We start from the raw sequence: 8,655 nt of genomic DNA on the forward strand, positions 1-8,655 counted from the left end.
TTAGTATTATTTGAGTCACTGGGTAAGTATGGTCTCAAGTGTGTCTTAAAATGTTATTGATTCTTTCCATAAATCTTTTGATAAAGTCTACATTTATGACAGCAAGTATAAAACAGTATTACTGTATAAATATATTATAATGTATCTGGAGATTTACTGTAACATGACTATTTTATTACAATTAATAATCTAATGACAAGTTTGATGTGAATATTATTTTGTCAGATATCAGTTTGCCAAAGGCACAAATATTCCGAAAGTGTTAAGTGCCAAAAAATGAATACAATTTGAGAATCAGAGTGTCCTATATATATAGTTTTAATTAAATGACATCCAGAGATTGAAAAAGATATAGTTTCAATTAAAGAGCTTTAATTGAAAAAGGTCATTTCAAAAACTAAATGTTCTATTAGAAATTCAATTACCTCGCAGAGAAAAGGAATATAATATAATTCTACATAATGGACTCTGGAATGTAATAAGTCGGCCAATTAACTATTTTTTATTTGATTTAGGTAGATTTTATGATCTTTGTTCACAATATCAATTACATGGAGAGCTTTGTGTAGGCAATGTTCATAATGGCTGCAAATGGCAGAGGAGGAAAGAACCCTTGACTAATTAATGCATCCCTAACCAGCTTTCAATTATAACACAAATCATGCACTAACACACATCTAGGTCAGGATTCTCAGCCTTTTGTTCAACATGGAGTTTTCCACAAAAAACTTGTCTTGTTTCTCAAACTAAAGCTGACATTTATATAGGAATAAAAACATTATAAGAAAATGTATTAAAAGTGATAATACTGCATGTGTACTTGTGCTGTGTTGAGTTAGTGGTTGGAGTGGTGCTTTTAAACACTGTCAGGTGAATCTTTGCTCCGTCTGGCTGCTTGTACACTTTTGACAGATATCAATCAATCCAACAGATGAGGTCAGCTGTTTTAATTTGCTCACGCTGCGTCCTGGGAAATGAATATTCAGCACTTTGATGATAAAGCTTTGCTGTTTAGGCACACTGAAGACATTAATTTGCTGGCACCGTTGCTTTTTTTTCCTCAGCACATTTACTACAACAGACTGTACAGACCGTAACAGGGAAAGTTTTTCAAGATTTTTTTTAAAAAGCAGAAAATATAAATATTTAGTGGTGCCTTGCAAGCCATTTTTCTTATTTACCTGGGGCGGTCTGCTCTTTTTCAACAATGCTCTGCTCCATAGCATCACAATACAGACAATGAAGCCCATATGAAAGCCCATGTTAAAACTTTTAATTTGAAGACTGACTTATGCTTCTGATAACATGTACATGTTAAAGACAAACTTACAAACCGAAAAACATACAGAAAAAAAAAAAAAGAAAATATCAATAGTAAGTGTGGGGTAACGTAACTTAGCACATTTACTCAATAAGTATGCTAATTTATACTACTCCACTATAATATAACAACAGTATCTTCCAATACTAATATTTAAGAAATATGGTTTCAAAGCATTTCATTCTAATAAATATGATGAATAAATGAATAAATCATTTACAGGCAGAAATCTGCCTGTACAACACTCACCATGTTTAAAAAATCCTAAAATTTCCCCAGAAATATATAGGACATTGTGACCTCATTGTCAATATATGGCCATTTTTCTGCATTCAGTTCTTTTACTTTTGATACTTAAAGTACATTTTGCTAATAATACTTACATTTGGAATGCAAGGCTTTTACTTGTAATCGAGTATCTTTTACAGTGTGGTATTACTATTTTGACTTCAGTAAACAATGTTCTTCCACCACTGGTGTGTCATGACGAAAAGCCATTTTCACCGTGAGGAAGCTTGTTAAAGACATCCTTTGTGTGTGAGTTGGTAAACGTGACATAAGAGCAAGTAACAGGGCAGCAGCATATCAATTGTAACACTGGTGTCATAAAATAATTAATTACAAGGATGACAGAGAAAAATATTTTAATATCTAAGAAGCTCCTCTCTCATTTCGCTTTGTGTCTCCTCATTTCAATCTTCACCCAAACCAGTCTGTTTCAGGAAGTTGCCAAGCTAATAAACAATAATGTACTTTATTATAACAGTATTTGCTTTCACTTGCAGCTGAAATGAACAGACAATTAATTAATTGGTCAATCAACAGAAAATGAATCAGCAACTATTCTGATTATCAGGTTATTTTTGAAGTTAAAAAGTCAAACATTCCCTTGACAGCAAGTGATATCTGATTTATATTTTAATTGTGGGGTTTGGACTGTTGGATGGACAAAACAAGCAGCTCAACGTGGACAAAATGATTAAGGACAATTTACACTAATTTCTGACCTTTATTGGACTTAACAATTAGTCGGATAATGGTGAAAACAATAGCCAGATTAATTGATGATTAAAATAATTGTTAGTTGCCACTCGTCACTTTCACATAAGCCACCAAAAGAGGCGATCGTCAATACTTTTTCCAGCAAGGCGCAATACTCAACAGCTGGACGGGAGGACAACCAAGGAATTAAGGAGAGGATTTTTTTTTTACAACAAACCAAAACAGAGGAATGAAATTATATGGTGCATGATATCAATTAAACTTTACCACAGCAACAGAGAGAGATAACAGATACCCTGCAAATATTACTAACATGCAATAACGATACACAGTATCAGTAATGTACAAATGCTGCTGCAGAGTGACGAGTGCTTTAAATGATCAGATCTCCTTTGTGAAATGCACAAAGTAAACAAACACCTGCTTCACAGGCGGGAGACACTTTGATAAAGCAGATAAACTGATTGATGCTGCACGCAGACCAACTTTATTACATGTTTAGTCTCAAATCCCCAATGTTAAGATGTGTGTTGTTTGAAAGACGTGCTCCACACACACACACACACGACACACACACACAAACATACAGTGCAATGCTACAACCTGCATAATTTCATAGCACTTCCTGAGGCAAAGTGGAGTGAGACTACCACATGAGCAGTGGATTATTATCACTGCATAATGTATTTTCACCTTCGTAGGTGAAGTGAACGTGTTGTACAATTATTCAGAATTATTACAAAAAACAGAGCAGGAATCTGAAACATCACCTGTGAATGAATTGAAGGAGATGACAGAGGCTGGTAAAATAGACATAACTGTATTTTAACTGTATTTTAATTTTTATGGTCTTTTGCTTTGGATATAAATGCCTTCTGGACAATTTAAGAAAGTAACTAATTACATTTACTCAAGTATTAGCAATTTTGTGCTACTTTATCCTTCTACTACACTACATTGCAGAGGGCAATATTGTACTTCTTATTTGAAGTTACAGTTTAAGGATTAAAATTTTCATACAAAATATATCATCATCTATAAAATATGATGCATTTTTATGGATAAATTCCTTGAGCTGTATTAACTAGTTCAGCTTCAACTTGACCAGCTTCATTAAAATGTGAATTGCACATTAATGCATTAATAATAATAATAATCCAAAATAAAAGATATATTCAACATCTCCTCTGAAAGGGGCAGTTCTGCACAAAGAGTACTTGTAATTTTGATACCTTGAGTATATTTTGCTGATTACTAATGTTCTTTAATTAAGGTAAAACTTTAAACGCAGGACTTTTTTTTGTAAAGGTGTACTTTTAAATTGTGGTAATGCTACTTTTACTAAGAGATGTGTGTACTTCTTTCACCACTTTACCACAAAAAGAAGCCAAATTCAAATATAAATGACATTAAAAATGCTAACTGGATAACATGTTTCAAAATGAAATGAGGAAACAAATCTTAAAATCTAATAATAAATCTTAAAATCTTATTATATCTGTCATCAAATTCACATTTTTACGGTAAGACTGTATTTTATTGTTTCTTCTCCTTTGTTCAGCCTCTGAAGCATCTATGCCTCAGCCAGGCCACGGGGTGTCTATCAGAGTTAAATTGTGGAGGGAGATTAAGCTTCTATGTTTGTGTGTGTACACTATGTGTTCATGTACTCTTGCGCCTGTGTGTGTGTGTGTGTGTGTATGTGTGTGTGTGTTGTGTGTGTGTGTGAGTGTGAGTGAAGGGTTGGGGCGGCAGCTGGCCGAGGCTTTTTTTCAGTGCACCCGCCTTGGGGAGCCCCCACTCCAGCTGTGATTGATGCGCTCCTGTTGCTGACCGTGCAGAGGCCAGAGCACAGGGACCCGCTGAGGCTGATGTTTATTTGTGGTCAGAAACCGCCTCGGTCAGGGGGCCCTGGTCGTCAAACATCTTAATCCTCACAAACACAGCTCTGGGTCTGATTTTCTTCTCGGAAAGGACACATCAAGTCCTCTTTTTGCTGTTGACTGTAGCACACTGAGCTAAATCTCTGCTGATTGTAGTCTTAGTTGATGTCTTTCACCATTATAAGAAATGTAACAAGCTCTATATTCTTGTTTTTTATATTTTGTAAAAGGATATTGTCTGTATTTAATATTGCCTTCCCAAGAAGAAACCTTGTGTGTTTTCCTCTGACACAGCCAAATGTAGTAGTAGACAGTGGAGTCTAAACACTCAGGACTTATGTTTCTGTGGGAGAGTGGAAGAGTGCCAAATACACTCATGTCTCTTTGATCACAGTGGATGTTGGCTTCTCGGCCTGAATGAAGAATGCTTTTTGTATGTGACATTCTGGAGCACTTAAAGGAAATGATCGGTCAAAGTGCAATCAACAGGCGAGGCCAGAGCTTCATACCTAACTCCCTGTGGGGCCATAGAGGTAAAACCACCAGGTCTAAACTCACTGGAGGCGGGGCAGGGAGTGGAGGGGGTTCGGAGGTTTGTTTTTGTTTGAGTCAAGTTGTGTTCAGATGGAGGGAAGAGCCTTCACATTTATTACTGTGTTTACAAAAAGCTGGTACATTGTGATTATTCAGTTGATTGCGTGTGGCTCATAATGCAACTTATATAACAATATAACTCAGTTAATGAGACATCAGACAGAACACTCACTGCACAGCCTGTTCATCTTTATGCTAATAATAAAAAAAATACAAAAAACAGTGAAAACAATCTCCCACTTCCAAAAGGAAATCAGCCAATCAGTCATCTGATTTTTATTTGATTTTTTATGGATAGGATAGTGCATGGGGGCTGCTTTGTCTCTCTGTGGGTCAGGGGAGGTGAGTAACTAAGCACATTTATTCAATACTCAAGCTTGGAAAGTAACGGATTACTAACTAAGTTACATAATCAGGTAACAAAAAAGTAGCTGTACAGTTACAGAAAGAAAGATATAATGAGATTACAGTTACATTTAGTAAAAATGGGGATTATTGAGCAGGATTAAAACAAATTTCAAGTCTTTAAAAATACATGAGCAGAGGACAATTTTTTTTCCATTTCCTTTTCTAAGGTCACATTGTTCTGTTGTCTTATAGAATACATTGGCATCAATACTTCTTATTGATATTTATTTTCTCTTATTTTTATTTGTATATTTGGTCCAACCAAAAACTAATGGAAAGTAATCAAGTTACTACTATGAGGTACTTGTACTTCAGTTCCATTTTATGACAGCTTAAGTATTCAAGTATGCAACTTTTACTTAAGTAAAGGATCTTACTTGCAATACTGCAATTAGAAATAGTCAGTTTCAAGTTTAAATCCTGCCTTTAAATGTCACTTGTAAGTATGGAAGTAGCAAATGTGCCTAAAGTATCAAAAGTAAAAGTATTCAAAATGCAGAAGAAAACGCCCTTGTGAGCTATTATATATCCTATTACTAGTTAAATAAACTAAAAAAAGCATTGAAACTGAGCACATTGAAAATTTTAAGTAAAACTAACTCAATTTTGTAAGTTACAAAAACTTAATAAGAGACAGTGACTGAACTTACTTAAAATAAAGTACTTAATCAGGAATGTTTCTGTAACTTACAACACTAAGTTCATTACTTAAAATTACTTGTAAAAACTGCTTAATCGAAAATCTTTTCTAACTTACAAAATTGAGTTTGTGTTACTTAAAATATTCTTAAAATATATTTTCACAATATTTTTGAGTTAAACTAATTTGCATTGTGAGAGATTACCTAGCAGTTCCATGTACTTTAACCAATTACAATAATAACTGAATAATAATTGAGCCATGCTGCATTATAAGTACTTGGATTGAAGGACTTTAACTTGTAATTTAGTATAGTTTTTACTGTGTTATATTATTTTTATGTTTTCTTCCACCACTGTTTTATGTATGTAGAGTGTCTCTGTCTGCATGGGTGTTTGTTTTTATAGAGACCTGTCTCACAGTACCTCTCTCACTCCAAATTACACCGCAGGTTAATGGTTGACTTTTAAAATTAACGACCCCTAAAGATATACAAGATCTTGAGGTTAAAGGCATGATGTATAATTCCATGTCATCATTACTGCTGGCCACAGTTTTCTGTCTGATCTCAAAGCCAAAATGTTATTTTTGTTTGTTTTTTTGCAGAGTTCATATGTACAATTATTGTGAGGCTGTCCTCAGAAGGTGAAGGTGAAGATGAATCTACATCAGCGTGCTTCTTGCCTTTGATTCCCACAGTTGTTATCTACATTGAGAAAATTTTGGCTGGTGTGGTGTTGGAAAAGAATGCAAAGTGATTTCAGCAGTGTTTTATTGATTAAGATCACACAGAGCTTCGGTGCTGCACGGTGACAACAGATGCTATACATCCTTCCAGGTTCAAATTAAGCTTCCTCCACTTGGCGTGCCAGAGTGTGACAGTGACGCTCTCGCTACACTGTCCAAAACATTCAGTGGATTACCAGGAATAATAAAACCACCCCGCACTTTAAACTGGATGTGCCTATCTGATGCAAGGGGGGTGAGATTGATCTCCCATAATGCTTTGTCTTGATGAGACAATGAAAAATGGCCCTAGCCGGCGACATGTCAATATCAGGGCTGGAGATGCACCGACGGCCCTAGGTTCTTATTTAATCCGGTTTTCTTTAAGATGATAGCTCTTGTTACATTTTCACTGCCTGTCTGTCAGCTTGACATCGCAATATTCCCCCTCTCCTCACTTTCCTGCTCGGTTTCATTTATTTTAAAACGCCATTTCACACACGGCTGACTTTAACAAGGCATTATACAGCACTGAGGGAAGGTCTGGGAGATAGAATTGTGACAGATACAACATTTTTTATGGTGAAAAGACAGAATATTGTAAACAGCAGAGTGTATAAATGTGGCAGAGTTCAGAGAGGAAAGCTGCTTGTGTATGTATAGGTGTCATTCAGGCTCCTCTTTCCTTGTGGGAATGATTTCGACTGTCAATACTGCTTCTTTTTTCATTTAGAGTTCATAAGCAACAACAGTAGCAATTGTTCCATGTGCTCCATTTATTAAAATGCAAACATTATAATTCAGAGATTACTGATTACTTAGTATTGATTATGTGTCATTTACTTAGAAGTTGTTATTGGAAAAACATAAACTATGTCACACAGGCAAGTAAATGCAAATTGGCAATTTCACCAGCAAATATTCACATGCAGCCCAATCTACTCTGATCACAAAGATTCTCAGAGTGCCTACATGCATACTTACACACTTCACTGTGTATTTTACATCATATATGGCATTAAAAAGGTTGACCCTGCTAATATTTCTAAATATTTAGCCAATAACGTAGCAGGTCAGGACAGAATCCCCATGAAATGCCCAGAATAAAGCTCTACCCTGATATTAATGGTTTAGTATTTTTTCCCTGTCTGGTCTGGATGTGAGCACTATGGCGTTTTGCTGTGAGAGTGCAGTGACAGTAGGGGTGTAGTTGCTCCCTGCACCCTCCACGACGCAGCTGTGGGTGAAACATGCCGTGGCTGACATATCAGTGATGTTTATTAAGAGACGAGTCTATCAGGTCTCATAAGCCAGTTCTCGCAGGCAGCAGATCTTTTGTTTCTTCCGGAGGGTGTCATCAATCTTGCGTGGCTGCGCTCTCCTGAGCGCTTGATGGGAGATCACGGATTCCTCCCTCCCATTGCAATGGGTTCAGTCGTGGAGGCAGGTAGACAGCACACACACATACACACACAGTGGAGCCTACATACTCTGCAGAGCACCTCCATTCTGGGATGGAAGACACAGAGGGAGGCTCCATTGTAGACATGACACTGTAATTCTCTGTGTGCTACTTAGAGGAATAACCTTGCCAATAACAAACAGTACAATACAGTACATATATTTTTGTTTTGACACACTGTGAGGACATTGCCTTTAATATCTGCTCTTATTACATATTCAAAAGGCATTCAGTATAATGTTTAATTTTCACTGCTGTAACTGATACTGGAGATTTCATACTAAATATATGACTTTCATTTCTTTGGCTGCTGTCTATCTGCATGATTTTCTTTTAGCTAGCAGGTTCCTGGAATTTATTTTTATGGTTGTCTTCAACTGATCTCTATCCCGCTTGATCATTAAAAATCAGTAATAACTGAAGGAATTTTATTAGGTCTTTGCTGAAATGTTTTTTGCCCTCAACGCCGGCAGTAGTAACTTTGTAACACATTGGATGAATTTTAAAATGCAACATTCTGTAATGATTCTGCTGTTCTGAAGCTTTTGACCATGTGGTATAATATTCCTCAGCAGATTGCCCAGTTGTCAACTTAAAGGCCCAGTGTGTGACATTTAGG

Source organism: Morone saxatilis, unplaced genomic scaffold, assembly GCF_004916995.1.
Source record: "Morone saxatilis isolate NCDOM2014 unplaced genomic scaffold, NCSU_SB_2.0 Contig12, whole genome shotgun sequence".
Lineage (NCBI taxonomy): Eukaryota > Metazoa > Chordata > Actinopteri > Moronidae > Morone > Morone saxatilis.